This window comes from Phyllobates terribilis, unplaced genomic scaffold, assembly GCF_046119375.1.
Source record: "Phyllobates terribilis strain yellow unplaced genomic scaffold, ASM4611937v1 Scaffold_186__1_contigs__length_3700242, whole genome shotgun sequence".
Classification (NCBI taxonomy): domain Eukaryota; kingdom Metazoa; phylum Chordata; class Amphibia; order Anura; family Dendrobatidae; genus Phyllobates; species Phyllobates terribilis.
In genome coordinates this window covers 1,125,139-1,134,715 of record NW_027362946.1, presented here as the reverse complement: position 1 = coordinate 1,134,715, position 9,577 = coordinate 1,125,139, and positions in this window count along the sequence as shown.

Below are 9,577 nucleotides of genomic sequence, written 5' to 3'. Positions count from 1 at the left end.
CTATCTGTATCAATGAAAGACAGATTGTAATGGAAATATTGAAAATCTTTTCTTCTCCCCTGTCATAGATATTAAGAAGTCTCTCTCAGACTCCTCTTCCCTCCTCCCCTATAGTAATTGTCCACGGGAGAAGAGCTGACACTTTGGCCAGTGGCCTCTATGCAAATCAACACACATATGAGAAGGGCCTTGTAAGCAAATGCTGGCCAAAAAGCTGCTACCAAACTCAATTAACACAGGCTTGTGATAGATTTACAGCTAACTGGCTAACTGAGAAGGTTGCATTCCCAGTGCTTCAAAGGGAATGTAACAAAGGCCTGCAGACGGCCCGAAGCCAATATTGAATAACTAAAGTTCCATATGTCCGATAATAATGGGGCCTATATTTTGGGTGGCAGGGTCAGCTAAGGAACAATATGGATATTTAACCGTCACTGTAAGCCCCTCTGGGGAGTTGTGGCGCAAAAGTAACAAAATAGCAGACGGCAGCTATACCGTGTGTGGTCTCTGGAGAAAGGTAAAATCATAACGGAAAATATGGTATCACTTTTGGGCCTCTACGATCAACCCATGATAAGTTATTGCAAAAAACATATCTAATAAAAATATGAAGGCTGGAGACTAGCCCCCGTGATGTCATCACAGGGGGTATGTGGGCAGGTCTCCCTTTAGGCATAAAAGAATCCACGGAGGATGAATCAGCACTTATGTTGGAAGTTACATATTTGTGTAGCACGGGTCACATTCGCTGAACGGCATCGGAGTGCTTCCCTCCACCTATACTGAGTCGTCCCTGCGAACAGTATAGAGTAAGTTGAGAATTGGAAGACAACAGTAATGTGTTGCCTGACAAAGGTTTTCTATAGCGTGTGGTGTCCACTTTATGAGATGTTACTATCCCTGTCAGGAAAATATCCAGAAATGGAGTGGAAATCAAAGGTTCACTGACATTGAATTTTAAATTTAAGGAATAGGAATTCAAATACAAAACAAATTGTGACACTAACTGGGGGTCACCTCTCCATACCAAAAGTACATCATCAACATATCTACCAAACCAAAAAATGTGCTAAAAAAATGGATTATCATCAGAAAAAATGTAAATTTCTTCCCACCACGACATGTACAGCATAGCCAAAGATGGTGAGAATTTGGAGTCCATGAGGGCTCCAAATACTTGTAAATAATATTTAGAATCAAACATAAAATTGTTGCGGGACAACAAATATTTTATGTTATAATGAACCTTTGTAAATTCACAGAATATCCACTATATTTATTTAAATGGTGTTGAACGGCAATGATGGCCAATGCGTGAGGGATAGAGGAATGCAGGTTTACAACATTGCTGGTGACAAACCTATATTCTTCCTGCCACACGAACCTGTCAAAAACCATCAGGACAGACGTAGTATCTTTCACATGGCCTGGTGTTTGAATAACCAGAGGATACAAATGTTCACCAGCCATTGGTTAAATTCTCATTCAATGAACCCATACCCGAGATAATAGGGCGAAGGGTGGGGGGGGGGGGGATACCCATGTGTGTTTTGGGGAGACCATGAAAAATGGGATAATCAGGTAACAGCCAGCGCTGAATTTTGTTATTAAACACCGACAAATAAATGCCTTCCTCCAGAATAGTGGACATTGTTTTATACAAATTGGTAGGATTCATAGAGAGCACCGGAGCAGATTTCATATATCAACAGTTCTAATAGCACATACTCCGGGGCATCAAAACATGTTGTCCATACATAATAATGATCTCACACATTTTTCTTTCTTTGGTCTTGTAAAGGTAAATTATCCGGTAAGGGGTGGAACAGACAGAAACACCTTAATATGCGTGAAGCCTTCTGGATCTGACGTGCAAATACTAAATACCCTTCGGGTAATGAATTTCCGCAATGACCGGTTTTACATCTAGTGATGAAATTCATACTGGTTTATTCCCAGCAGACATCTATATGGTGACATTCCAGGTTTTCTGAATTTATTTTGTGTTTTTCCGGTTATTATTTGCTGGTGTACTTACTTCCCTTTCTGTATATTGCGCTATCATTGCAGATTCATCTTCGCAGAACGCACATAAATGATGAAAATATCTTAAAGATTTTCAGCAATGACGGAGTATTTCCATTGCAATGTTCTGCAGCTTATTTATCTTCCATTTCTCATATATTTATTTTTGTCAGTTTTTTCGCAATATAATTCAATGATTTGTTTTTCGTTGATACAGATAGAAATTCCCGCTACATCCACAGCTTCACGATTCAGTTCTGCATCAGATATTTGTTTTTGTCAGTTTTATTATAATGTAATTACCTGTTTTTCGTTGATACAGATAAAAATGCTTGCTCCATCTATAGCCTCACGATCAGGTTTTACATCAGACTCTATGCAGACGTCTCCCATTGCCATTGATCTGTTATACATTCAGCTCTTGGATATCATGGATTTGTACGCTCCATCTAATCTGATTCACCATTACAATGCTCCACAGTAATCTGATTCGCCATTACAATGCTCCACAGTAATCTGATTCGCCATTACAATGCTCCACAGTAATCTGATTCGCCATTACAATGCTCCACAGTAATCTGATTCGCCATTACAATGCTCCACAGTAATCTGATTCGCCATTACAATGCTCCACAGTAATCTCACCAGTGTTCTGTACTTGTTCTCGTCTGTTTTACAATGATGCATCTATTTGCCTCCCGGTGATATGACAGATAATGCTCGGTATATCTGCGGCTCTATGATCCTTTGCCAGGATATTATACTTTGCACCAGATCAGATGCGGGTGCATTTCCTTGTAGATTCTCTACTATTTAATCAATTTTGATTTGCATAATTTTTTTCCACTTTATATGTTCATTGTTATAGGTTTATAGTTTCTCCATATTGGTTATTGTGCATATTATTTTATATTATATTTTTACGTGTGTCAGATCGATAAGAACAATATTTCTATTCACAATTTAGACATTGATGCGTTTTCTCTGTTTATTGGACATTGTTATTGCGATGCTCTATACTGAATCTATCATCCATCTCATGTATACATGTTCCTGTCCCTCTATAATCAGTATATCCTCCCACCTTCCCTTGCTATAGTTGATGGCATTTGTGATGTTCTGACCCTGTGATCTCACACCTGTACACTTAATCCCGGTGTTGTGTTCCTATATGGGATAATCCCCTGGCAGCTAACACAAATGTCCTGCAATAAACAGTTTATATACAGAGGGGGATACGGATATGCATGAATAAGAGTATGAGGTCTAATTCTATCTTATTTTTCACCATCATGGTGTTTTGCATTTCTGGCTTGTTGTGTGACGCTTGTAATGATCATCTTGTCTGTATTTGATCTCGTTGCCTTCAATGTGAACTGTGGCTTGGATTTTCTTCACACCTTTTGCATGTCTAATTGATTTCTCATTTCATGTCATGTGTCTCCATTGTGCTTGTATATATATATATATAACTTCATTGTCCTTTTCTCATCTGCTATAACTAAGGGCGCAACCCTAGCGCCAGAAACATAAGAATTTTACTTTTTTTTTTTTTTTTAAATGATTCAATACATTTTTCTCATATTTTGCCTGTTGGAGTGCTGATTTTCTCCTTTTCGTGTTCTTCATATGTCTGTGCTCACCAGCGGGACCGGCACCCTTCAGTGGACTATCTTCACCCTGTTTGGATTCAGCGTTGTAGCTCCCTAACCCTCCCTCCTGTTTCTTCACAATATTGTAACACGTATTCCTAGGCCTCGATGTTCCCCATACAAACTTGCTGTTAGAATTGTTGAGACGGGAGAAAAAGGTCTGAGGAACGCAGACCGGAACGGTCTGAAATATATAAAGAAGATCTGGTAAAATGTCCATTTTGATCACACTAATACAACCAAACCAGGACAAGGGTTTCAAGTTATAATTCATTTGATTTTTAACCATTTGTTCAAGGATGGGGGATATAATTTAAAAGATACAGATCATCCAAGTTCCCCAGAATTTGTATACCCAGGTACTTAATTGTGTCTTTTTGCCACTTAAAGGGAAAGTTAGAAATTAGTTATTGTGTCAGTTCAGGGTTAAAAGTTATGTTCATGGCTTCTGTTTTAGAGTAGTTGACTTTAAAATTGCTTCCATGGCCGAGTTATTCAAATTCCTTTATTATAGACAGAAATGAGATCATTGGGTTTGAAAAAAGAACAAGTAGTCTGCATGTAGAGCTAGCTTATAGTGATGTGAGTCTATAGTAACTCCACTAATATCTGGATTTGTATGTAATGCTACCGCGAAATGTTCCATCACCAATGTGTATAGGACAGGTGATAAAGGACACCCTTGTCTCGTCCCCTTTTTAATAGAAAATGTGTCATATAGAAGGCCGTTTACCCTATCGCTTTAGGGTCAGTGTAGAAGGATAGAAATTTAGATAACAAGAAAGAGTCCAACCTAATTTGTGGTAGGGCGCTCTTTAAGGAAGTCCAATGCACTGTGTCGAACGCTTTTATAGTGTAGGCAGAAACAAGGAACATTGGGTGCCAGTTTTTTTGCATGTCAAATTAACCCCTTCGAAACCCTGGGTTTTTCCGCTTTTGACTTTTTGTTTTTTGCTCCCCTTGTTCCCAGAGCAATAGCGTTTTTATTTGTTGGTCAAAATGGCCATGTGAGGGCTTATTTTTTGTGGGACGAGTTGTACTTTTGAACGACATTACTGGTTTTACCATGTTGTGTACGGGAAAGCAGGAAAAAAATTCCAAGTGCGGTGAAATTGCAAAAAAAGTGCAATACCTCAGATGTTTTTTTTTTTATTTCTTTACCCTGTTCACTGAATGCTAAAACTGACCTGCCATTATTATTCTCCAGGTCATTACAAGTTTGTAGATACCAAACATGTATAGGTTCTTTTTTATTTAAGTGGTGGAAAAAATTCCAAAGTTTGCTAAAAAAAAAAAATGGCGCCATTTTCCAAGACCCATAGCGTCTCCATTTTTCGGGATCTGGGGCCAGGTGAGGGCTTATTTTTTGCGTGCTGAGCTGAAGTTTTTATTGATACCATTTTGGGGTAGATCCGATATTTTGATCGCCCGTTATTGTATTTTATTGCAATGTTGCGGCGACCAAAAAACATAATTCTGGCGTTTAGAATTTTTTTCTCGTTACGCCGTTTACTGAATCGGATTAATTATTTTTTTATATTGATAGATCGGGCGATTCTGAAAGTGGCGATACCAAATATGTGTATGTGGGTTGTTTTTTTTTTATATTTTATTTTGAATGGGGCAAAAGGGGGGTGATTTCAACTTTTATATTTTTTTAATATTTTTAAAAACATTTTTTTTTTTCACTTTTTGCTTCCTTCTATAGAAGCAACTGTCTGATCATCTCTGCTACATAGAGGTGATGAGCAGATCACCTCTATGTAGCAGAAATGCTCCTGTGCTATGAGCGTCGACCAGTAGGTGGCGCTCATAGCGATCAGCACATGACAACCACTGGGGTCTGCTGCAGACCCAGGGTTGTCATGCCCACCCATCAGTGACCCACGACCACGTGACGGGGTCACCGATGGGCGGGGTAAGTGACACGCTTCCGGCGCGGCGATGTTAAATGCCGCTGTCAGAGATTGACAGCAGCAATTAGCATGTTAAAAGCCGTAGGTGGATCGCGATTCCACCCGCGGCTGTTGCGGGCACATGTCAGCTGTAATAATCAGCTGACATGTGCTCGGTTCAGTGCAGGCTCAGCCCTGGAGCCCGCGCTGAACAGGGGGTGACAGCCTGGTGCGTACTAATACGCCACAGGCTGTAAAGTGGTTAACAACAATGTTTTATTTTTATTATCACGAGCTTCTCTACCCTTAATGAAGCCAACCTGAGCGCTGCTGACAATTGGGAGTAGATAGTGGGAGAGTCGTGATGTAATTACTTTAGAGAATATTTTGACGTCTACATTATTTAATGATATTGGATGAATATTAGGGCAGGTATTTGGTTCTTTTCCAGGCTTTGATAAAACCGTTATATGAGCCTTAAGTGATTGGGGGCAAAAGGGGAGGCTTCTGAGATATTATTGAACACTTTGGCTAAAAATGGTAATGACAGAGGTGCAAACATCTTATAAAATCTATTATTGAATCCATCTGGTCCAGGGCTCTTCCCGATAGGGAATTATTTAATGGCCTGTCCTATCCGTTGTTCAGTGAAAGCTTTGTCTAGTATCTCCTGCTCAGGGGTCTGTAAGGAAGGAACGGCAGTGTCCATAATATATTTGTCAATTTTTATTTCAAGAATATTAGGAGGCATGTCGTGGTATTGTCCATGAATATTATATAGTGAACTATAAAACAGCAACTAAATGCTTCAGCTATGTCAGTGGGGTTATGAATTTATAGCCGCGGTGCTCCTTTTATTTTGGATACGTATGTCCTTTACACGTGTGGATGTAACCTCCTTGCCAATGAGCAACCACATTTATCTGCAAATTCTTACGAGTACCTTCACATGTGATCTTGGCATTTTGTGTACGTTTGATCTAGTAAAGACCTTCCCTCCTTTCGTTTTTCAATCAGATCGATTTTATGGAAAAAAAACTAAAAGAATTACCAATATTTTTTTTTTTTTTTATACAAACATTGTGAGAACAACAATAAAAAGAAAAACCAGTAAACAATACAAAAAACGGTTTACAATGATATAAATCCCAATATCGCTCTATAGTGCAATGTTTTGGAATAGTAATTTTACATTTGTACATAAATATCTGAATACTTCCGGACGGCTTATTTTTTTCCCTATTGGGACATCAAAAGAAAAAGGATATATCTAAGAAGGGGCAATTGTGTGGACTGAGACAATTATTATTTGCTGACACCTTGAGTATAAAGGATATAAATTCCTGGTTTACTGTAAGGAAATGGACAAACGATCCAGGATAGTATTTCTGTGAAGGTTCTTTGAAGCAATACCTGGGGTAATTAACCATTGCTCCCATATGTGTATGAATTTCTTGAGAGCATTCCTTTTTATATAAGATCCACTTTCCAAGCATAGCGTGTTATTTATCCTGGATTTTAGTTCTGTTATCGTTGGAGGAGAATTGTCTATCCAATGTAGTGCCAACAACTTTCTGGCTTGGAATAATATTCCTGAGCTAGCTACTACCATATGGGAGTCTGGATCTACGTCCTCTCCCAGGAGTCCTAGGATACAGATTTTAGGTTCCAACTGAAGTTGTATCCCAAATACAGATCGTACAAGAGCCATCACCACGTTCCATTAGTCGCCAATATTTACACATTTCCACGTCATATGCATCAGGTGGGCGTCATTTTGATCACATATAGGACATGTGTCATCTGTTTGTATTTCAATTTTAAATAAAATACTTGGGGATCTATATACTCTATGAATGAGAAGAATTCGGGACAATCTTTGTAACTCTGACAATGAAACTTTCGGTGTCAAATCCAGTATTTCCCCCATTGCTCCTCAGATAACGGACCCACATCCCCCTCCCATGTCTTAACTATCAAAGAATATTTATCCAAATGTAGGGCCAGTAACTGCCTATAAATAAGGGATATTAAACCTTTTGTATCCAACGATGTAGTAATGGTATCTATTGGGTGATGTCAATTTATGTTTATTCTAGTTGTGTAGTATATGCAATATGTATTTGCAGATATTGATAAAACACCCTATGTGGAAGGTTAAAATCTGCCTTTATTTGTTCAAACATCTTGAATAATCCATCCCTCAAGAGTTGTGACACCAAACATATACCCCTATCCTCCCACTCACTAACATTTTTTTTTTCTGTAGCTCTGGTAAGTTATAGCTGTGCCATAAAGGAGTATAGATTGTGTACTTTCCAATTCCCAGAATATTTTTACCCCTATCCCACGCCTTATATATTAACTTTACTGTAGAACATTTTAGAGATGTAGGTTGCCATGTAGGCAAGTGACGGCTAATTAAGAAAAGGACTATATGGCTATGCATATTGTGTAAAGGAGAATAATAGGTATAATCTTTTATGTCTGGATGTAGTATTCTCCATACATCGACTGTTTGAGACCAAAGCACAATTAGCAAAGCTTTTGTTTGTGTTTTAGATTGGTGACTCCAGCCCAGGGACCCGTCTAAAGAAGGATCCAAGACAAAATTAAAGTCACCTCCAATGATGATAAGGTCCTTCGCAAAATATTTTAGTTTGTTTAAGTAATGACGGCATGACTTAATTTGGTCACAATTAGGGAGATAGAAGTTTTCCAAAGTCAAAATTTTGGAGTAGACGGAGATCTTAACAAACGCATACCTCCCCTCCGTGTCAGACAGTGTTTCTACAATAGTATGCAGCAGTGATCTGTGGCGACCTATACTCAGCACCTTAGACTTCAAAACTGCATTTTTCTGGGACGCCAAGATGAATAATATCTATTAGTAAACTGAGGTACAGTATATGATCGCCTCTAAAGTGTGACTCCTGAAGAAAGAGAAAATGTACGTGCTGTTTATGCCTACGATAAAACACTTGAGCTCCTTTCTCTGGAACATTAAGTCCTCTGACATTCAATGAACAAGTTTTGAGTTGTGCCATATAATATGAAAAAAAGGGGGAATGGAAGAGAGAAAGATTAAGAGAAAAGATGAAGTATAGACGGTAGATAGTAACGTCTACCTCTCTGTGTCTAAGAAGTATAGATTATGAATATATCAAAACAGTAGGAAATTGTGAAACAAGCAGATCCCAATGCAAGTCCCTAACTAGGGGTTGTCTTTACAGGCGTAAGTCAAACTTTCAGTTCTAGGATTCCTATTAGGTGGAACCATGGAATACAAAGCAAGTAATGTCATACAGCCTGATATTACAGTAGTATCATGTGAACTCAACTTATATGCCGGTCTAAGATCTTATATGAACTTAGACATTCTATATAGTGGAAGAGTGGCTCCTAATGCTCTATTTAGATATTTCTTTAAGCATATAATTAGATATAAGTAAGCATCTGCAAACTGTCTCTCATCAGGGAAGACAAGATTCATTTCAGGAGCTCATATGATTGGCAGGTTCCTTTCCCATCTGGCTGCATCACCATCAAGTTCCTGATCCATTGAAAGCCTTCTGTGACGTGCTGGAACTCTCTGGGGCAATGGTGGAGCAGGTGGCCAGTCAGATATATGGAATGTCCAGGGCATCACAAACAGGTCTCATGTTGCTTGTATCTTTGAAAATATACAGCTGGAATGGGTACCCCCAGGAGTACATCAGGCCATTTTTCCAGATGGCATCAAGTAGTGGTTTCAATACCCTTCTTTTAACAAGTGTCATTCAGGATAGATATGTGAGCAATTATATGCATTTTCCATTGAAATCACCAGGACCCAACTCCTCTGCTTTCCTCACAATGGCCTCTTTTACATTGAAAAAAAGTATGCGACAGATAATGTCCCATGGACGCTCAGGATCTGGGCCATGGTTGCCTATTGTACGGTGCGCCTTTTAAATCTCCACCTCCTTATCAATAGAATCACCAAGGATATTATGAATAATGATC